At 39.3% G+C, this 22762-nt stretch overlaps 1 protein-coding gene across 6 annotated transcripts in view; it reads left to right on the top strand.

Moving 5' to 3' along the window:
• Positions 1–22762, top strand: part of ANK2 (ankyrin 2) — a 335054-nt gene that overhangs the window by 21693 nt on the left and 290599 nt on the right. For all 6 annotated transcript variants that reach the window (XM_062574110.1, XM_062574102.1, XM_062574111.1 and 3 more), the window contains exon 2: positions 3817–3875. The gene's annotated coding sequence lies outside the window, so the exon portion shown is untranslated. The remainder of the gene's footprint in view (positions 1–3816; positions 3876–22762) is intronic.

Raw genomic sequence — 22762 nt, 5'->3', positions numbered from 1 at the left:
CCCACCTCCATCAAGTCTCTCTTGCTCCATCTTTACTTTCTTACTTGGATCTCCCCATCCTAAGTTTCCTTTCTGAGGCTTTCTGCATAGATTATGACATCTAAGAGCAGAAAAATGCTATTAGACTGATTACCTGCTTCTCTCTGTTGTGTGGCATTCTCCCTCTACCACAGTAGCCATAGGCAGAAGGTTTCTGTTGTAACTCCAGAGCCCCTGCTTCTGGAAAGCATGGGATGAGCAAAATTAGTTAACAGGGGATTGCTGTAAGTAGTGTTTTACCATCCCTACTGACTCTTGGAATTAGTACAGCAGAGATCTTATTAATCTAATTCTATGAACAGAGCTTCTGAAGGAAGGAGAATTGTCATTGTTTCCCACTGCAAATGGTGGCGTACAGATCTGGACTGAGCTATTTTTGAGTCTTCTGCAGTAGTAGAGGAAAATATGATTTCAGCGTCATGGCTGTTTATATCTGTAATTGTTGGTTAAATACAATTCCAGTCAGTTTTTGGAGGATCACTTCTAATTGTTAGACAGACAAGAGACAGCTTCATCCATTAGCACTAATCCTATTTCACAAGAAGCTCAATGTTTAAGATGTTATACTGATTTCCTTCCTGATTCATTAGAACTAGCTCCATCTTTATGCTCCTCCTTATCTACCATATTTGTTGCCTGCAGTAGCATTTCTGAGTTCTGGCATTTGTAATTTGTTGGAGTAGTATTGAGAAAGGGGGTAGAGGGGGTGTGAAGACACAACTAGCTCTTTATACAAATGGTGGACTTCAATCTGCAGGACAGTCACTGTAGCGTCTCTTTCCAGCACTACTAGGTGCACTTCAAATGCCTAAAGAAAACATCTCAAGTAATGTAGTTCTTAATGGCTTCTCAATTACTCTGTGATCTCTTCACTGTTTTATGATACGTGTTATATATTCTCTCTTCCCAACCCAATTAATATTTAACTTTACAAAGTGAAGCAGCTCTGCAGTATTAACTGAGATGTCTGTCCAGAGTAACCCAGAACTTTGTGATCAGGGTTCTTGCATGGTGCGTCGGAGCTATAAGCTCAATGCTCGTTTTAAATGATTCAGAGTAGGATCTTTAATCTAGTTCCTGAAATCTGAAGGATGTAGCCTCTTTAAAGCATGAAATCTATCTCTGCCCAATTTAGATCCAGAATGCTATCCAGGGTCAAAGAAATCTTTCCAGTCTTGAAAGACAGTCCAGACTTAAATATTGAAGACTTAAGTATTCCTGAAACACTTGTATGCAAATCTGCCATAGCCCTCAGCATGGCCTGAGTTACTGAAAGGTTGTTCTTCTGCAAGGTACTGCACACAGGTTTCCAGAACTCTGGCTCCCGGTGAAACGTGTGCTTAACGTGATTAAATGGGATATAGACATGGTTTTAAATCTGTCTTTGTTCAAAAATGAAGTTAAGTGCTATCCAGAATTGACTTTCTCAAGTTAAGCTCTCTAGCTGGGAGGAGCAACAACTGCAAAACCTGATAATGCCTGAGCCTTGAGGACCCAGGAGCAGTGAGCAATACCTACCCCTCAAGCAAGTACACCTACAGCTTGACTGTGCCTTGGTGCTCTCTGAAGGAAGCAGTCAAGGCACTGAACAAAGTCTGACAGCTTACTTTTTGTATCTGCACAAAGCAATTCCTGAATCAGTGTAGTCTTAAATGTCTTAGGTTGCTGAGGCGCAATATGGAGGATGTTAGATGAAAGAAATGGTACAGAATTCATTGAATATGAGTCACCTTATTTGCAATCTGTCTGATCATTGTTTCCCGTATAAATACTCTTCCCTGATACGAGAAATGTTCAGCTCACTCACGGGAGTGGAATGCTTGTGATCTGGGCTAAAATGGGCAAAGGACAGCCAGAGTATGTGTGTTCTTGATGATTACTCTTAATGCACAACAACGGGTGCTTGTGTTGGTTTCAACTCTTTTATTATGAGCCCCAGGCAAATGATTCAGTGTAATACTTGCAAAATGGCAAAGGACAATTCCTCTTTTTTTTTTTTTCCCAGGGAAGTAAGCTTTAGAGGTGATACTTGAAGTTTACTGTGTCTTTGTGGTGTGAGGCCTTCCCAACTTTTCAAACTGCCAAGAAAGCACTGCAGATAAAAATCACTCAAGCTGTTGTTGCTCTCTCCATCTGTGGGATGGGTATTTGGGACATCACCACAAAAAACAATAGGAGAACTAGCAATGAGAGCACCTGTGATGAGAAACAGGATTAAATTGTTTTCTTGGTAGCCTTGAGGATTATGCTTCTTCCCCCTTGAAAAGGAAAGAAAAAAAAGAACCAACCCCCCCCCCTTTTTTTTGGGCACATTTTATCATCAGATGGTTCAAATGCCAATAGCACATTGAACTGTCATTTTAAAGACAGAAGTGCAAAGTAGTACATTTTAAATCCAACTAAGTACATCTTGTAGTTAAAGTAGCATTGTGTTAAACTCTGAGATGATCCTGTGCCCTGGAGAGGTCTCAGTTGTACCCAGCAGTTATGTTTCTCTTGAAATAGCTAAATATGCATCCAGACTGAAAGATCAAGCTTTTCTGCTTTGAAAGGGGTTGAGTCTTGCAAGAAAAAAGTGTGTCCCTTCAGAGGCAGAACAGAGCAGCCTGACAGGAGGTGGAAGCAGCAGAATTTGTGCAATAGATCTCTGAATTTGACAGTGATTTAAAACCTGGTCTGAAATAAAAGCACTTGAATGCAGACAGAATTAGCGTTCAGCCTGTACACTCTGTTCAGTGTGAGCACACTACGTGAAAAAGTGAACACCACCACAAATTTTTCAGAAACCTTGGTAAGGGTAATGCTGGAAAGCACGGCATTGTGAATTAAGAAAGAAATTCAAATGAGGTTTGGGTTGACTGTGAAAGCAGTTTAGTTGGTGAGGGTTTCGTGTACATTTCTTACCATTCTGAACAACTTGTGGTGGTACTTAAGGTCTGGAGAGCCAGCATGGTATGGGTGCGGTATGAAATATTTTCAGAATCAGTGCTTCCAAGGATACTTTTTAAGTAGTTTAAGCATTATCTAAGACAACTATACCCTTGATAAGGTACATGGTAAACTTCTTGAATTATATCTGGGCTGAGCGTAGAAAAGAAGGTAATAAATGCAGCTCAATCATAGAATGATAAGTGATGGGTACAAATGGGAGAAATACAAGTTGATAGTCATCCTGGCTGGAGAGTATAGTGCTCTTGCTGGTAGTGGTTGTGTTACATGCTCCGGTGTCTTCTAGATTAAATTTAAATTTAGCGTTGTTGTTAGTCTTTGCTTTGCTGGGATTCACCATGTAACTGATAAAGCCATTGTATCTTCAGTGCCCAGAAATACGTGCTTACATGCCAGTAGCTGTTAAGAGGTTACACAAATCTCTGTTTCTAAAAACTGTTTCTATTTTGAACAGTGTGCTAGAATACTTTTGCAGATATTTTGTTTGCATTACTGTGATTACAATTATGCCATTTTTCCAGAGTATATACACTGAATATGGAAAGCGAAGTATTGAAGGCATTAAGAAGCTTTTATTTAGATATTTAGTGGGGCGGGTAGGGGAAGCAGTAATAAGGAAAAAATCTTAAATTCAATTACTGAATGCTTAGCTGAAGCAGAAGTAGAAACGTTGTCTAAAACTAATAATATAACCAAAACCATTACCCTAACAGTCTTACCTAATTTGTAACTATTGAAAACTTATGGAAAGGAGTGGAGGGCAAGTATGTATTCATAATAGATTTGAAAACATGGAAAATTAATCTTTTTTTCTTTTTTTCTTTTTAGGTAAGTAACTGAAGGAGACATGAAGAATTGACATTTAAATGGCCAGCATGTTGCAAAAGGTATTTTACTTTAGACTGAAGAGAAATGCATGAATAATTCATTTGAATATATATTTAATGAAATCTACTCTTTTAAAAAAGAAAAGATTAAAAAAAAAAAAACCCTCTTGTTTACTGAACGATTGAAAAAAGTAAAAATTTTCATTTCTGGTGTTCATGCTCTCCTTAAGGCACATTAAGAGAATAACATCCTATTTCTCATTTAGATGTCGTTATTATTTTTAAATGTATATAACTCATAATAATGGATCTAATGCCATCCTGTGTTAGTTCTACCTCTCTGATTTGCAGTGGAACTGTAACAGATTTTTGATGCCAGTGAAGTGTTTGGGGTGCAATGGGGTGCTTGACTTGTAGGTCACAGTTTATTCAAGGTCACACATGCCACACTACTCAATAGTGGGAAGTGTCTGTAGGTAGAAAGGTTTATTGAACTCTACTTGCTATTCCCACTTGGGAGATTTAATCATTGGCTAGCAAAAAACGTCTAGACTGGCAAAAGATACTCACTATGTCATCTCTGCAGAGAAGAAAAAAGACTTTGTTTCTAGCTGATTGGTTTAAAATTATTTAACTTGCTATGTGCTAAAGAAGGAGTAAAAACAATAACATGATGAATGGAATATGTAGGTATCATGCTTGAAATCTTTTTTTTTTTAGCTTCAGAGAATTTGCCAAGGGTCAGATGAGATATTCCCAATTTTTCTGTTTGTCGCTTGAAGTCTGTTTTAGATGCTGATCAGAGAGTTTGTGTCATGTCTAATTTTGAAGAGATGATGTCACTGAATAACTACAAGAAAACTAAACCAGTGTCTGATTTCTGAACAGACACTGCGTTGCCAGCCAGATGGTTATGTCAGTATGGAAGTGCTTGCTGTGCATTGGGAAGAGGTATTCCTAAATATGCTGCTAACAAAATTCTTGAGCTTATGCTCATGATGCCCACAAAAAGGCTCCAAAGCACGCCTATGTTTTTATTTGTGATACTCATCCTACCAATCATTTCTTAAATCACCGATTATAATTTTGTAGAATGTGGTCCAAAGCTGTAGTCTGTGGAATCCTTAAGAGTGTGGGTTGATGGGAAAGCAATGGTTACGTAAAGTAATGCCAGTTATTAGGAGCGGTAATGACACAGTTATTTGGGACAATCCCCAGAAAGAGTGACCAAAGAGCGCATATTCTCTTTTATAGAGGTATCAGTGCTTCCTAGTCATGTTTCATATTGCTTGGGATGAAAATTATACCTCTTAATGGTTTTTGACAGAAGAGTGAAAAGAGGAAGATGAGTCTTTTGATTACAGAATGTTTCTAGGATGTGGATGACATGGACTCAAATTCTGGTCTCAATAAGGCAAGGACTGAGATTTAACTCTGAATTTCCCAGTTCTGAGAAGGATATGCAGACCACTGGGTTTTTGGCTGTTCTGCACTAGGAGTTTCCTTTCTTAGTTTGGGTCAAAACCAAAAACTATATTGAACATGAAAATTAAGTATTCTTTCCAGTAGAAAACTTCTGACTGGTTTTGGCTCTTAGCCTTTCTAATATTGTCTGCTTCTGCTTAGCAGCTTTTTCTGCCGCTCCCAGTATTCTTTTCTATCGACTGTGATTTTACTGATGTAAAAGTGTTGTGGAGAAACACAGCTTTGCTTGAAGCTGACTTGAAGCTAGTGGAGTTGCTTTTAGGAATGTTTCAACTTAAGTCTGCCCCACTTCAACTGCACTGATGAATCTTCGTGCCTGATTATTCTGATTTGCACCTTATGTAATAAGTACTGAAAGATGGAGTATCAGTGTGCACAACTAAGCAATAAAATGAATCAACTTCCTTCTCTTCTCTAGCTTCCTGTATTTTTAGTCACTTGAAGATTCTTCTGAATAGAAGTATACATGTATCAATATGTAAAAGGTAGTGATGGTAGAGTTCTGCTTATTATTAGTGGAAAAAATGCTTTTGTAACCCCCAAGGAATGTCAGAGCTGTGTTTTAGCCTTTTAAAAGAGAAAGCTTTTGGCTCAAATTAAAACAGAAGGCTGCTAATTGATTTTCCTCAATTTGAACAGCTAAGCCAAAAAAAAAAAAGAAGTTTTCTGTAACTTGGGGAAGACTAGACTGGAAATGAAGAATGGAGCCCATATGATTATGTAGTCATTGTTTTCTGAAAATGGGGTTCCAAATTATTCATTATTCTTGCTGTTTACCTTCCCTTGTATATGAACACTAGCAGGTTCTTTGGGCTTTGAAGAGCTTAGGTGCAGAGTTCAGAGTTGATCTCCCTGAAGGCTGAAATACATCCAGCTTCAGAGAGTGTTCTGCCTTTGAATCCTGAACTCACGTCATAGCCTGTGATATAGTGGAGATGACTGCATGGGGAATATGGTAGAGAAATTTTTGCATTACTGTGATTTTTTTTTTTTTAATGTGCATTTGGAATCTATGTAAAAAAACATCATTAACTGATTGTGCATTAGTTCTGTATATCAACAAGCACAAATATTAGAACTAATACAATGCTTATGTGTTGAATAACTCTTGTATTTGATAAGTGTAAAATTAATGCAAGTTTATCTTGTACAGGTTTGTCTCATGGCTTCATTAGGATATATTGTGGGGAAATAAGTATAAGGTTATATACAGATGAAATTACAGTTGTTTCAAGCAATTTGGGTTATTAGGTTTGACATGTTATCAGGTCTCTGAAATGTAACTAGAAGCTTTCTCATAGAAACATGTCCTGTCCTTTCTGAATGATCATTTGTAGTGAGTTATTACTACTTCATTGTAGCTGTGTGCTTTTTGTGAGAAGCCAGCAGAGACTTTCTGCTGCTGAAGAATAAAAAAAAAATCCTTTAATTTTTGTGGAATTAACTATCCATTTTTATACTATACCTTCAAAAGTTTTCAGAAGTAGTCCTAGTGTACTTGCATCACTTGAACCATAGGCTGCATCATCATCTTGAGCTGTCTGTCATGTTGGTTCTTGATGTATGGAGGCGTGCTTTTCTTCCCCTTTAGTTTGTTACAGCATACTTTTTTTTTTTTGTCAAGCAATATATACAAATTTAAGCTATTAATAAAGGACTTACTGTAAACTCTATGCTAAGATTGTACAGTTCCTTTAGGGAAACACCAAATGTCATGTTTGTATGTCAGGGAGTCTCAAAAATAGGTAAAAATCCTCTGAGACTTCAGTGTTGCTGTTTTTTAATAAATTTTGCCTTGTCTTTTAAAAACAAGTTTCTAGCTTGTATGATTGTAGAGATAGCAGTGGGAATGTGAACTGGGTCCAAACTCATTTGTCAGTGCTCACCTGGGACATTTTATTCTCAGAAACGTAAGGTAGATGGCTCTGTGTTTCTTTTTCAAGACACTAAGGACTCTGCAGTCATAGAGCTGTATTTTTTGGATATCACAGAACAATGTTTTTACTGTGCTGTGCAGCAGAGAGATGCTGCCTCGTCTTTTGCTCTCCAAGCTTTCGATAAAGGGGCACGTACTGTGTTTATGGCACGTGCTTTTCGCAGCGTCCAAGGAGCCAGACGCCAGGCTTGGTCCTTTCTTCTGTCATCTCTGGCTCTGCTGTTAACATTGGATTTTTCTCATTGTGCTGAATGGGACAGCACCTGACGAGATGCTAAGATGTGCGGTGATTCTTTTGGGAAAAAATGATTGACTAGTGGGACGTTCAACACCCATCTAGAAGAGAAAATCTCTGAAGCCTCTTAATGAATGTCTTAATGGACGTTCAACATTAGAGAACTAGAAATGTGTGTGCGTCATAGCTGAACGGCGAAACCTGCCAGATCTCCTAACTGGGAGACCGATTGTGCCTTGCGGTTTAGAAATAACGGAAATGTCTCTTTGTGTCAACTCAGAGCACTTACCCTTAGTTGCATATCAGATGTGTCCAAAAACTGCTGCTGTTCACTGGATTTATGATATTCAGGGATATGAGAAAAAGCTGTTTTTCAGACTCCTCTAAGTAGAATAAAACTTATAACAATACTTTATTTTTGGATAAGGCAGTGATTACTAAATAAGTTTGCATAGGTGCATCTGAATGCAAAGGCACCACAATAAGTTGGTTACCGTGAAAAATATACAATTGTGAAAGCAATCAACAGGACAGCAGAACTTGCTGGAGTGGCTTTCTGTCAGCAATTTGTTTTGTTTTGCTTTACCAGTAAATACAGAGCTCAAGATGCTAAGGAGAAATTGTAGTGTCTACTCTCTGGCTTCAAAGTGAACAAAACACCGTGTTTTGTGTTGATAATTGGAGGCTAGTTGTAAAACGGCTTTGTTCAGTGAAAATAAGCTGTATCTTCTTCTAAACTGTAGTTCATATTATTTTGATACAGATCTGTTGAAGACATCTGCACTAAATTGTTTGCTTTTGCAAGTATACTAATATTCATAGAACTGAGCAGTGGCACTAAAAGGCAGGTGAATTTTTGAAAAGAATTTACCTTTATTGTTTTTAACTTTCCCAGCTCTAAAGCTAGGCGGTAGGAATTTCCTACTAAACAACTTCCAAGATAAATATAGAAGACATTATATGCTATGTTTCCGTGAAAATTATCTCTGTTCCCCCAACCCCTATATCTTTCCTCTTGTTGGGCTTTAATGACCATGTGTGTTTTTTATGAACTAATGATATTTTGTGTAGCAATTGCAATGCTGTCATACTAAGCTAATTCAGTCACTGACTTCTGTTCCACACTGATATTGTAATCTCTTCATCCACTGGGAGAAATGGTATTAAAATCCAGGCAGATATAGCAGTAAGAGCAATCCTCTGTGTGGTCTGATGCTGAAGTACACCGCTACAGGTTGCACCAGGGCTCTGCTATCAAAAGGTTACGTCAGGAGCTCCAGGCAGTGGAGTTATCGGCTGAAGGATCTTTCTAGGATTTGAAAAAGCACAAGTTACAGCTGTGTTTGGATTGTTTTTTTTTGTTTTGTTTTTGTTTTTGAAACAGCTGGCAAATTCTGTAGTTTGACTCTGCATGTTTATGCTAACCTTATTCATGTAAACTTTTAAAGGCTGATTTTGGTGCCTCTAACATGCTTGTAAACAACAGAGGTTCACCAGTGCTCCATGAGAAATGCAACAGTTCTTTTGCACTTCAAGTAGCAAAGACCTTTTCTTTTGTATCACTCCACTGCTTACCAGCTGACTGGTGTTCCGTGAAGTAATGCTGCTACACCTACCTATAAGGTAAGGAAGCTGCCTGAGGAAAGGAAAATTGGTCTTCAACAGTGTGAACAACCATAATCTTCATCAGATGTTTTTGAGTTGGAGATGAAATCTAAACCAAGTTGATTCTCTATCGATTTGAGTCTTTCATACACTACTGCTAGTATTTTCCTGTAGATAAGTTCATTCTCATATTGGTGAAAAAGGCAACAGCCTTCTACGTCCAAAGCGGAAGACACTTTTGTTTGCATTAAGATTTTTACAGTGAGCAATGCAAGTTTCAGAATTGACAGAATCATCTTATGTCTTCATCTGATCTTTTTTTTTTTTTATTTTGTAATTTTCTCTTCCTTGAAAAGCAGTTGCAGCACTTTGGGATTTCTTTGTTTGTCAGCACACATTAAAAGTTAAATTATGTCTTCTGAGGTCTGTAGTTGAAATGCTTGTGTGCACAAAAGTGATAATTTTTAGGTGTGTTTCTCCTTTCCTTCCAGCTGCATCGCTGTAGTTTAAACACCGTAGGAAAATAAAAGTTAAAAATGGTACAAAATGTGTATCCCTAAATTCTGTCTAAATATACAGTCAGTTTAAGCTGTGACTAGCTTCTGTCTGCCTGTTTGAGTTTTCCAATGGACAGATACCTGCATATGAAAAAACTGCAGTGTGCTTCACAGTAAAAGGTACTTTTAATGGCAGCTTTAGGGGACATGAAATGTTGAATGGGCATGATGGAATAAATTATCTTTTGATTTTTAGACTATTTCTTCAAAAGAAGAAAGAAATGGTGTGTTGTGAGTTTGCTCTGCTTTTTGCCTTGTATTTCTTTATGGATATGTGAGGGATTCATTTTCTTCAGGACTGTTTTAAAACAGCCTGGCCTCTGTTACAAAATGTAGGGAAAAACACTTGTAAGCAAAATGAGCAAGAAGGTGGTCATGGTTATTTTTTCTTTTTGGTGGTCTTCAGATTTTTGACTACAAAAATGAGAGAAATTTCAGAGTCTCTTTGAAGACTTTCAAGCATTCACTTCTGCTTTTTTTCTTTTTTTTTTTTTTTTTTTTTATGTTACATTTTCAGCTGCTGGGGCAATTAATGGCTAAGCTAAATACGAGTGAAGAGGGACTGTTCCATCAGAAACTGAAGCTAGTGGGCTGTAAAGGCACCCAGGATAGCTGGAGTGCTCAGCACTAGGACTGAACCTAAATTGCCACCAAAATGAGTGGGAAGCTGGATGCGTGGGCCAAGGGCTGAACGATGTACTGTAAATAAGCATTAGCTGTTTTAAGATGTTGTGTAGTCATGCTTGAAAAAGCTTTCAGTTTAGTAGCTGGGAAGAAAATGGGTGCAGTAAGCATCTTGCTTGAAGGAGTGGCTGTTTAAAAAGCAGATTGTATAAGGCCATTCTGTGGCTTGTTCTCTTCATTTTTTTTCCCCAGATGAGTTAAAGCCACAAAAATGACATTTCTTTATTAATAAACAAACACCAAATATAAATCCTGAGGAAAGAAGAGTCTGATATGGTCCTAAGCTTTTTCATGGCTCATTTTCCAAGCATTAAGTAAAATTCCACATATGAAACATGGACTGCAAAGAGCAACAGGTTGGCAGCCAAATATTTTTTTGATCTGTCTTAACCTTTTTGCCAAAACATTATTTTCTTTTGCTACAAATATCAAAAGGACATTATCTTCTTTTCTAGTGTGGGAATGAGTGCTTTTTGTAAGCCGGACAAGTTTCTTACATTCCATTTATAAATGTGCATTGAGAAAACACTTTCTTCTGGCACAATAGGGAAACTGCAAAGGCTGTATTTGAACAGAAAGATGAAAATGTGGGTTTGGCCACTTTTCAAAGTTACTTTTAAAGATATCCCCCCGGTATTGATATTTCAGATAATTGTAGGCTGCCTTTTCTTGCACTCAGTTTGCAAAACCTCTGGTGTGTGTCGGTGTCTATTCAAGAGTCATTGGTAATGTTCTTAACTTTTTAAAGGGGCAGCTTTGGAACAGGCTTTCTGTTGAGAGATGAGCAAGAACAGGAAACTAAACTCTCTCCAAATGCTCTGACAAGTTAACTGGATAACAGTAGCTTTCTGCTAATCTTCATTTAATCAACAGCAGAGAGTTGTCTCGACTAAAGTAGTCCTATCATAACGGTCCTCCGGCAGCATGAAAAAGCAGAGTACCTGTAGCACTAAGCAGATAAACTCAGTAAGCCGAGCAAGGAAAATCTCTTATCAAAATGCTCCTATCTTTGAGAATTTCTCTTCGTGTCCCTGCAAATGACTCTTCAGTCGAGGAACAGGTTTCCCAGGCCTCCTTGCTGAAGTTGTACCGATTCACTGTTTAAGTCCCCTGTGAAGGAGAGAAGACTGAATGCAGTGTCACAACCAGGGGAGACATTTTCATTTCTGCTAGTCCTTCTCTAGGTTAAAGCCAGAGCTGTTACATGATCAGTGTCTCTGTCTTCCAATAAAGCATTTTTGCTTTTCTAACAGGGGAGAAAAAACAACTTGTAGAAAAGAGGTTCAAGCTAGCATTCCTGTCTGCCTGACTGCGCTGTGCTGGTGTCTTCTGGAAGTTAGGATTCAAGTATTTTATGCTCCTGTTGTCTCTGGTTGGTCTGTTCTGTAGCTGGACAAAATCTTGCAGGAGGCAACAGTGTCTCTTCTGCCTGTTATGTTAACTGTTGGCCAGGAATAAAAGCTGGAATGTAGTAAGAATCTTACATAAAATGTAATTGTAGTTGCCTCTGCTTTTCTTCAGCGCTCTATTTATGGCACAGGTCCATGTTAAAATGAGGCCAATTTATAAAACTTGTGTCAGGGTTTCAAACACCACCAAAGATTTGAGGGTGTCCAAAGTCTTCCTTTTAAGCTTGCAGCTAGCTTCACTTGTGTTTGTATCCTACAGGAGTTTTGCTCTTCACTCTTTAAGTGCCACTTAAAAATGCACGTCAAATCTTCTGTCTAGTTGAGTGTTTTGCGGAAGTTCTCTTCCATCTGAAGATCATTATTTTTTTGGCTGCATTTCAACAACCAGTGTGAAATCAGCTGAAAGTGAGCTTTGTGCTCTAGCCAGCCAAAGGAATAACTTATCTTGGGTATAAGTGTTAATGGTAGAAAGGTCTTTATTGACAGTGGAGGCTATACTGGTTCAGTCTCATTGCTCTCTGTGCTGTGATGAATAGGTGAGATGCTTTACCTTCATCAAAATATCGGTTGCATAGAGTTAATTTCTCAATTTTTATAATTGTTGGCTTCTTCAGGCTGCGTTAGAATAGCATGAAAATAAAAAAGTTGTAATACCAAAAACTTCTCTCTTGTTGAAGGTGAGCAAACAGAGGTAACAAAATACTGCTCCCAATGTATCCCTTGAATTGAGAAGCAAAGCTTTCAACAAGCTGTTGTAAAGAAATTTGTATTCTCTCAAAAAAAAAAAAGCTATTGCCCAAATCTACGTTGGGTAGGGGTGTGGCAGAGGGAAGTGTAGTCAGACCGACATTTATTTCGTATACTCTAAAGTGACCGCAGACCTGCTCTGTAGTTTCTACAGCGGCCTGTGGCTGTGGGGCTGATTCAGAGTCCCGGGGAGGCAAAGGCAGAGGCTGAACACACTTGCATGTCTGCTGGCTTGCCCCTCCGGTACCTGTGTCTTGGCCTCTGCGCGGCAAGGATTTCTCGTGGCTGCTGCCACAAAAGAGGAAAGTGTGGGGAAAACCCAGTACCGCATCCACAGGAAGAGCCAGAAGACTTGTACGCAGAGCCTTGCAGCTAAGGAAGCTGACTGAACTGGCTGCCTTCTCCTCTGCTCGTTTTGCTCAGGCCGTAATGTTACAGTAATTTGTCTCGTTAGTTTGTAGCCATGAGAACAAATTATGATCTGTTGTAACAGTTAACTGTATTAACTGAAGAGGTCATGAAACGATGGAGAGGAAGTTGTGTTTTCTAAGTATAGAAACAGTTAAATTAGTATTCCCCCCCAAACAATAAAAAATATTGAAGTTGTGTGGGAGGGAGAATATAGAGTGTAGGTTAAATAAAACAAGCATATTTGTTACTTGAGATTAGCAAAAGTGATAGCTCGGAAAAACCCCATCCTGGCTTCTCTAAAATGAAGTTGTCACTTCCCAAGCTAAATTCTTGGAGAGCAGTTGTTTTTTGGTTTTGTCAACTACATCAGCCACTTAAAACACAAGGATAAAATCCTGCACAGAAGTAGATAGTTGACACTTTCTGCTACATTTTAACTCTTCTATAGGAATTAGCATACCTTTTGTAGATGAAAACTGAATACTCTCTAAAGAGAGAGTCTTTTGCAGTCTCTTCTAGATGAGTTTTTAAAATTAATACAAACAGTGGAGTAGAAAACTTTGGGAATGGTGCAAAAGTTAAGTTAGTGATTATGGAATTACTGAAAACTGGATACTGAGAGCTGAATCTACAGCTGAGGATACTGACAGAGGAAATCACTTGTGGAGGAATGTGAGGTAGTATATAGTGGAAGAAGTTGTTGGGGATCTAAATTTAGTAGCTATTCAAACTTTTTTTTATTTTTTACTGAATCATTAGTCTTTCAAAACTTTAAAATGCAGTAGCAGCTGGAAAAAAGTGAATATTGATTTGTGTTAATGGGACAAATACTGAAACAAAAGACTGAAGTAGGATCCTCTAAATAAAGTTGAATAACTAAGAAGCAACAATAATGGAAACAGTCTAAAGACAGACGCAAGCAAGGAGAGCATAGAAAGTGTTTTCAGAGGAGGAAGAACAAGTGGTTGTAGCATTTAGAGAAAAGTGAACATGAGAATATGTGGCAATGTTTACTAGGGCCTCGCTATAAAGAAGGTTGGCTGGGAGCTGCTAATTGCTCGACATCATCTCATAACTCTAGAACAGAAATTTGTCAGTCTATGGTTGATGGCCTCTGAGATGGCTATAAACTTATGAAAAAAAAAGGCTTTGTTTTCATATCTTTCTATCTTGATGTTTTTAAAATTACCTTAGTGGTAGTGATAATCTTGAAATTGTAAATACACTGTTAATTGATGAACTGCTGCTGGTCTCATTCTTCAGACAGTCTGAAACCATGCGGTAGAATAAGCTTTCTCTGGACATAGATGGTAACTATATTTGTTATGCATAAAGGTTACATTTCAAGATCAAACCTGTGTGTCTCAGTATTGTTTCCTCAACATTAGCCACAACCTGGTGCCTGGGGGACAGTAAGCATATGTGATACTTTTTCCTGAGTAATTCCTGCCCTCCAAGTCTTTTCAGCTCAGAGGATTTTTTTGAGGTGGATATTGTCTCTGTGCATTCAATGTTCAGCAGGCATCTCTTCCACAAACCTGTGTCTCCTTGGATGGGGGTAAACCCCTTCTATCTTGCTGAAAGGAGGGGATTTCCCGAGAAGAATTCTGTTCCAGGATCTGGTATGTGAAATCTGTAACTTGTTCTCCTGGAGTATAGGACATGTTCTTAAATTAAGGGAGGGAAAATATGAGGTTTAGAAAGTCATATTTAAGGATATGGAGAGTCATTGCTGCAACAGAAATGTTGTGCTTAATACTGTCATATGAGCAGGAATAAAAAGAAAACACCGAAGAAAGAAAAATACTGTGTATCAAAGACAGAATTTCTCACTCAAATTGCTATGCTTTCAAGTTCTTGTAGTATCTCAATGTGTCTTGTCAGTTCTCTTGCTCTTTATGCGAAGTATGGCTTTGTTAACGAAACCTTCCTCTTCAAAAGGAAGCCGTCAGGTTGTATTCACAGTTGGGTTTAAAAAGTGAAGACGAAATAGCAAAGAGCTGCTCTTACCAAGGAGCTGTATCCATTTTGTGTACAGGATGTTTCAGGAGTTTTGTGAAAAAGTAGATGTTGATTCTGTAGTTAAAGACACTAATATACACTGTCGTCTTATTTCTGGCATTTCTTGATGTCTGAATCTTTCAGGCATGGAAAACGTTTTTTGTAGTTTCCTGTTAAAATAACTTCTTAATGTAGGATTTAAAAAAAAAAAAAAAGTGCACTGAAAACGGGAGGGGAGCAGGGCTCCATCCCCTGAAACCAAGCTAATTCCTTGGGTGTAGGTCCCTGGGAGGGAAGGAGACCTCTTTGGTGGTGTAGCAGAGCCTTCTGCCACCTGAACTCACAGCACCCCTGGGAGCCCTGGGGCACTTCCACCCTGTCTGTGGGCCGGCAGCGCTGGGCGGATCAGACAGGAACCCTATCCCAATTTGATCTGTAGGGGGATATTTAAGAGCTCTTATCTGTGTATATATCTTACCCCTCTTGCTTCTGCTGTGTATATATCTTACCCCTGCCCTGCTCCTCGCGCTATGCCGGTATATTCCTCTCTTCCTTCTCACCTCTTTGCATTCAGGCTGGTCTTCCCTTCGCACTGATGCGTAGAAAATAGGGGGTGCACTGAGAGACCGTCTCTGCTCTGCTGGAGCCCGGTGCTGCCAGAAGCGCTTCACAGCGCAAGGACGGGTCAGTAATTAGCAGGCATGGGAGGGAACAGCCCATGCCGTATGCAGACAGAGCGTATCAGAAAATTACTGGTCAGCTTTAAAGTTCTACTGAATTTCCCCATCTGTTTAAATAAGTAGCAATATGATAGCAAAGTGCTTTGAGAACTAGTGATGTAAAGCATTATACATGGGAAAGGTAATATAAAATGTAAACTGCATTTTTTTTTTTTAAGAGGCTTGTGACTTGCTCAATTTTGGGTGCATTTTCATGGAGAAGACAAAGTTTATCCTTGACCTGAAAGCCAGATTTATTTTTGATTCTTTTTTTCATTAGACCATCTGCAAGTGCTGCTTCTGCACTGCAGCAATTACATTGATTAGTGTAATAATTCAGTCTTTAAAGCTGCAAATTTCTATAATTTTTTTCGTGCGTTTCCTAATTCTGATCAGGAAGCTCAGCTTATTTCCCTTCCATAAAACAGAGTATGTGTTTGGCACAAAGTATGGAGGATATTAGAAGACAGTGGTGGTCTTAGAGGATGTGTCTGTAGAAAATTAACCTCTGCATAATGGTGCTCATTAGTATTACCAGATTACAGTGTAATTCCAGCCCAGAAAAGGGTGAGTAGGAAACACAGGAGGCATCCTGACTGTCGGGCAATCATGGTGTCATGTGAGGTCTTAGTGACAACTTAGATTTGTTTTCTGTGGCGTTTGCTATATGTTCTAAAAGCAAGTAGCCTCTTTCTTGATATGAAGAAATTGTGGTATGAAATGATGCCATGTTTTTCTATTTCTTCAGTTGTCTAAGGGCACAGCTTTGGATAAGAACTTTGCAAAAACTGAGACGATTGTGTGTTTTCTTGCAGCAATCTGTTCAGACATATGCATGAGAACTGATTTTTGTTTCTAACTTACTGTTAATTTATATCTGAAAAAAAGTTTTAGGTTCTCTTGTCAAATTACTATGTTACTGAAATTGAATATAATGTAACATCCAGTAGATGAAAATTAAACCAAAATTAAGTCATATTTTAACATCCTATTTTTCATTCCTATCTCAGTGCAAATAAGAAAATGCAGATTCTTCTAATGAGTTGAGGAAATAAAGCATCCTTTGATTTGCCTTAATCTTTTGTAATTTGGCATAGCTTTAGTCATTGATCTTATGACTAATTTTATTCGGAATATCAGACCAAGAGTGAAACACCCCAAAATAAACATCAAAAAGCCGTCGCTTCTCAGGCGTGTTATTTACCTTACTTGTGCGTTTGGCTTACGCGTTATGGTCAAGAGCATAAACATCCACATCCGAACTTTGCTTCTGCACGTTAGCAGATCGCTTCTCAGCGGTCGGGGCGGGCCGAGTCCCCGTGCGGCGGCGGCGGCGGGAAGCGCCTGTGCTCCCCGGGCAGATGTGCTCCGCCGTCCCGGGGAGGCGCTGAGCTGCTAGCGGGGTGGGTGCTGCGCTAGCAGGCAAGGGAGGAAGTAGATGTTCTGGTTCACTTACGGTTCTTTGATTCTTCTCCTTTAAACCTAAGCCTGAGAGGGGGGAGACGTGACCCACTGGAGCCTGGGTTTACTTGCGGTGGGTTAGGGAGGGTAACACCGACTGCGTGTGGTCCTAGAGTAGCTGGGGCCTCTCTGTCAGTGTCAGGAGCAGGTTTTGATGCCGCATGTTACGTGGAGCAGGAGGCGGGGGGGGGGGGGGGGGGAGGGAAGCGGCTTTTGCTTCTTGTTGTCCATACAGTGTTTTTAACATATGTTTGGCAGAGAGCTTGTCTTCATAGTCAGGTACTTTTCTGTTTTATATTTCAGTGAGTCTTGAAAGAAGTGAATATGCCTCTTCCTGTTCCTCCTTTCCTCGCAGCTGGGTGCTTTGGTTACGAATTTCGCGTGCGTTGTAAGGAATCCCCTCCAAACACCGTGCACAGTGCAGTTGTTTGAATGTAGGCATGTAGCCTGGAGCACGTACTGCCAAGGAAAGTTATTACTGCTCTCAGTACTTCTTTTAACAGTCTGAAGTCAAGTTGCGTGTGACCTGGTATGGACATACAGCTTTCAGTTAGCAATCTGCGTTTCTTTCCTCAACAGCATTTGAATAAAAAAAAAGTCATGCTGATAAGTCTTCTGGGACTTTAAACTGGTCAGAAGATATCCCCTACTCCTTTCCCCAAGCCAGGCCACCTTACCTCGCTAGTGGAAAGGAGCCTGAGGAGGAGGGTGATCAGCTCGCCGCCGGGCGGGCGGCCGCCCTCGCCGCGTGGCTCCTTCCTCCTTCCCTCCCTCCCTCCCCGAACTCGGCGCCCGCAGGATGCTTCTGCGGAGTCGCAGTTGGATCTTGACAGCACGCATAGGAGTGTGTATGTGTGGGAAAGCTGAGAGTGCGACGGTTTTTTCATAGCATGTAAATAGATTTTAATTTAGAGAAGACACAGAAAATTAAGAAATCTTTTTCAGAAATTAGTAGATTTTTTTTTCTTTGTTTGAAGAAATATCCTTCCCATCTTTCCTACTCTTTTTCATTTTGTTTTAATGTATTTATGCTGTTTAGTCGTCTTTACAGATGCCAATGATTAAAGGTAGAAATGTGTTTTACCCATTTTTTTTCTCTTGAATTGGACTCCCCTGTTAAGGTAACTATAGCGTGTATCAAATGTAGGTAATACCTAAATTGTATCTAAGCCTGTGTTTCAAGGGTGAGCAAAGTTATTTTTATGGGATTCAAGTGCACTGTTTCTTTGATAGAGGCCAGTGTTTGAGAATGAAGGTTAAAAAGGGAATGACAGTTCCCTGCCAACTTGTCAGAGAATTGGGTACATATAGTTTTGCCACTAAGCCAGGCAACAAACCAGAACAAGAAATAGCTTCTGAATATATATATATATATATATATATATATATATATATATATATATATATATCTGTAAACCAGTCAGGAAGCTGTAGCTATGATAGCAGTGAAGCTAAATTATTTAAAAACACTGATAATTAGGAGAGTAGTAAGTGTTGGCTGCTAGCAGTGTATCCATGGCTTATCTGTGCCATGTAGTTTACTCTTAAACTATTTCTTTTTTAGAATATCCAATACTTAGTGAATAAGATCCTTGTCCCCTGTATTGCACTTTAGTTGCCTTGTCTTGCTCAGTAATAGTAGATTACTGACATTTAAGTAAATCGGACTGTGCCTTGTTCTGAAGGTATTTACTAATCTGATTCCCGGGAAAAGGGAATCCTTATGTCCCATGTTTCTTAACTCCTTAACCTCAGTAGAAGGAGTTTTCAGCTGGATGATAAGAACATGGTCTTGAAATCATCTATCTGTATAAATAATTTCATATGAATAATTTGTTATAACTTCATGATGCATATTGATTTTTTTTAAACAGAGATTTTTGTTATTTATTTTAAGAAACAATATAAGAAAAAGACTGAAGTATTTTATAGATTGCAAAATTGGAAAGCTAGGCTTATTCACAAGGAAGGAGGGAATGTGCGGAACAATTCTACAAGGAAAAAGTTCAGTATATGTGCTTTGGACCATACATTGATGTACAGCAGTTGCCTTCTATTCTCCCTTTTCCAGAAAATGGCTATGCTAATAAATTAGGTATAATTTTGGAGAAACTGCAATGGGACAACAGTGACTTTGAATTAAGAGCACTGAAGATACTGTAGTGGCAAAATAGTCTCTGAGGATACCTTAAAAATGTGCTATCATGTATTTGAGTGCTCAGCAGTGACAGCTTAGTCTGAACCCGTGGGTACGCTGAGCACGCGGTGCATCTGCTGCCCAGCAGCCAGGCGCCTGGGGCCGCGGTCCTCGGGGTGCCTCCCGGCCAACCTGTGCCTGTGGAAGCACGTTCTTGTTTTGGTATTTGCAAAGCTGTAATTGCAGCTGCGAACAGAAATACTGCTTTAAAACTGTTATTTAGCAGAACGCTACTCATGGCAATGCCTCACTGAAGCTTTTTAGATGTGTTGGTTTTCCTTCCAGCCATTGCTCTGCATGGCCTATTACGGCATTTAACTGGCCAATTTATAAACTTGGCTTCAATATTAAAATACTGCTTTCAGAATTATTTTCAGGTATGTTAGGCAGCTAGACAGCAAAGCAGTTAGACCTTTCCAGTAATCTTTAATCTTACTTTGAGGATCTTACTTTTCCTGCCACTTTGATAACCTTTTGCTACATTATATGCAAATATGGTAGTTACTCTTTGGGAGTTAACTCTTTGGAAGTTAAGTATTTTGACTATTTCCACTTATTTAGTTTTATTGTTTTCTTAAACTTTATCTATTACAGTAACGTACAGAAAATAACATATCTAGGAATGCATATACTCATGGGTTCCCTTCCATGGGGGATCAAGGGTGTATGTATTTATAGCTTGGTATTTACACAGTCCTAGATTTGGCAGCGCTGGGGTGCTGATACTCATGGCCCGTTAACACTGTTGCCACAAATGTTTACTTGGCATGTTTTAATCCCTGTGAAAACGTGTAGGAAGACAGAGTCGCTGCCCATTAAATATCACTTTTCAGTCTCAGATGACTGATCCCACGAAGGGAAATGGTGGTCACTTTTGATTGCAGGAGAGAGGATTTCACTCCGGTTTTATGCGTCCGTTCTGCCCTCTCTTTGCTGGGCAGGGAAGGAGTTAGGACACTGGCCTGCTGTGGCCGGGCTGGTTTCACGGGTGCTCGGCAGGTCTGGCACAGCGCTTGTTTGCAGAGCGGGCGCCGTGGTCAACCTGCAGTGGGGAATAAGTGCGTGCAGTGAAGATACGCTGCTTGTTTTTCAGTATGCATAACATTAGGGATTAAACCTAAATAATTGCTAGTAAGCATCGGGCCACGGGACTGCTTGCGTTAGACTTGTTCCCTGGGGAGAGCGTGGGTCGCTCACGGCGGTGGGGAGGTGGCGGCGGGTGCGCGGGCGCTGCCCCCGGGCGGCGGCGGAGCGGCGCTGCCAGCGCCCCGGCTCCTCGCCTCTCCCGGCCCAAGGGAGCAGCCCGTGTTTCCAGCGCCTTGGAAACCTGCTCAAAGGTTCAAGATGATAACGTCACCTTTCTAAAAACTATTTTCTGAGGTACTTCAAGATCAGCGTTAAAAAAAAAAATGCTCCTCTTTGCTTGCAGTATGAAATCTTTATCATTGAAATGTTTCAACAGAGAGACTGATAAAAAAATAATTTGCTTCTGTCTTCTTTTGTGCTCAAAATTTGGCTTTTCGATTCAAAATACATAGGCTTGTAATAACCTTTGGACAAACTGCATTAAAAACCTGTTTTCAGTATTTTTCTGGTGTGTGTATGTAGGGGATGTGTAGGCAACATACTGAAGTGATTAAAAGTTCCGTGCCCTTCTCCTGGGGTAGCTGATACACATATCTATCTCATGTTTGCTCTTTCCCAGCAGTAATGTGCCTGTAAAGTTCATACCTAAATCATGCTGCCTTTTCGGTGCAGGTATGACTTAATCATATGCGTGTGCTTGGTCATAGCAGCAAGCGTTTAACTACAAAAAAAATTTTGATAGGAGTTTTGATTTGCTGCTCAATTACCACTGTTTACCCGTATGTCTTTCTGTTACTGCTGATACAGTAGTATGTTTTACTAGGGGACTTGCATTAAAGGTGACGTTTGATTATACAGTGATTTAAAGGAAGAGTGCCAAAAGGAAACGTCAGTTCGTCTTTTGAACTCTTAAGCCTTATTTAAATAATATAAGGAAAATGTCTTCCATAGGGAGACGAAGGATAATTTTAAAAACTTCTCAAAAGTAAGATATAAGCCATTTCTCTGACACTGAGCAACTTTGATTACCTTAATGGCTCATAAATCACAAACTGAAGCAGATATTTTTGTATTGCATTGCGAATTGCAGAATTTGAGACTAATTTAAATCTTTGAACACTTTTATAGGGATTCGAAACAATCATAGTATTGACTATTTAAAGTGTATTGATTTCCCCCCCCCCCCCTTCCCTCTCTCCCAGTATTTCTACTTTGTGGACTCTGGAAAGCGTGCCCCTGAATGTTTAGTCTGCCAGCACTTTTTGACTGACTTATGGTCCCAAATGCTGGCCAGATCCACTGGGAACTCTATTCAAGCAGAGCAGAATGGAAAATTTCAGCTATGTTGCAACGCTACTAGTAAAATTTTACTGCACAATATTTTCAGCATTTTGGAATAGTTAAATTATAGTTGAAGGGCATATTAATCCTTTAGTAAAATTCATGATAGAAGGGGAACAGGTGGAACTTGATGGTATTCCTAACTAATATTTTTGACTAGGAGAATTAGATAGGAAGAGAAATAATCTTGAAATTTCCCAGATCCTAAGATCTGTAAGAAAAGGAAGCATATTTATCACTCTGTAGCAGTTCCTTCTCCTTCAGCTCTTTTGGCAGGGCTTGCTTAGAAGTTACACTGATACCAAATTCTTTTTATCTGAACCTGCTCAGCACCTGCAGTTTCTGAAGATAATGAATATGAAGTCAGAGCTGTAGGAGAAATCAATACTGCAAGGGACAAAGGATTTGAATATGTTAAATATGTATAGAGGGTAGTGGGTCCTCAGTATTTTACCCATAATTGCAAATAATACAGAACAATTTCTTCAAACTAGAGGGGAATGTGGGAAATAGGTTGTGTGTCATTGCACATTTTTGGGAGCTATTTTAGCAAGTTAATCAGTGAATTTCAAGTGAATGCTTTGCAAAGTATTTTAGTGATATGAGTAGTGTTGTGCATGGCATTGGTCTTTCTCCCATGCTTGCTTGTGATTTGATGTCTAGATGCTTTGATATAGCGTGCCAGCCTTGATATCAAAGACTAGAAAAGGGATTTGGTTTATCTCTTGTGCCATGGTAAAAATTGCTCAGCTTGCTTAAGCCATCTGGCCACTGAGCTCTAATAGGCTAGTGAGTATCTACAACTACTTTGACTATTATGTGTAAAATGAGAGGAAATTATCAACTGGATGCATCCAGGCACAGTTTAAAGTCATGCTTATAGCTGCGTATAATTCAAAGAAGCTTTGCTAGTCAAAGTATCCTTTGGCAGGTGGGCCTTGTTGGGTATGTTTCACTTTAAATTAAAAGACCAAATCTCTTTTGAAATTCAGATGAAATCACAAAATATTTATTTTCCTGAACATGAAATTTTTAGACTAGTACTCGGCCTTATCTAAAAAAATAAGGAGCAC

The sequence above is a fragment of the Rhea pennata genome, chromosome 4, assembly GCF_028389875.1.
Source record: "Rhea pennata isolate bPtePen1 chromosome 4, bPtePen1.pri, whole genome shotgun sequence".
Taxonomy (NCBI): domain Eukaryota; kingdom Metazoa; phylum Chordata; class Aves; order Rheiformes; family Rheidae; genus Rhea; species Rhea pennata.
Note: the sequence above shows the minus strand (reverse complement) of the source record. Positions and strands in the feature narration are given on the sequence as shown.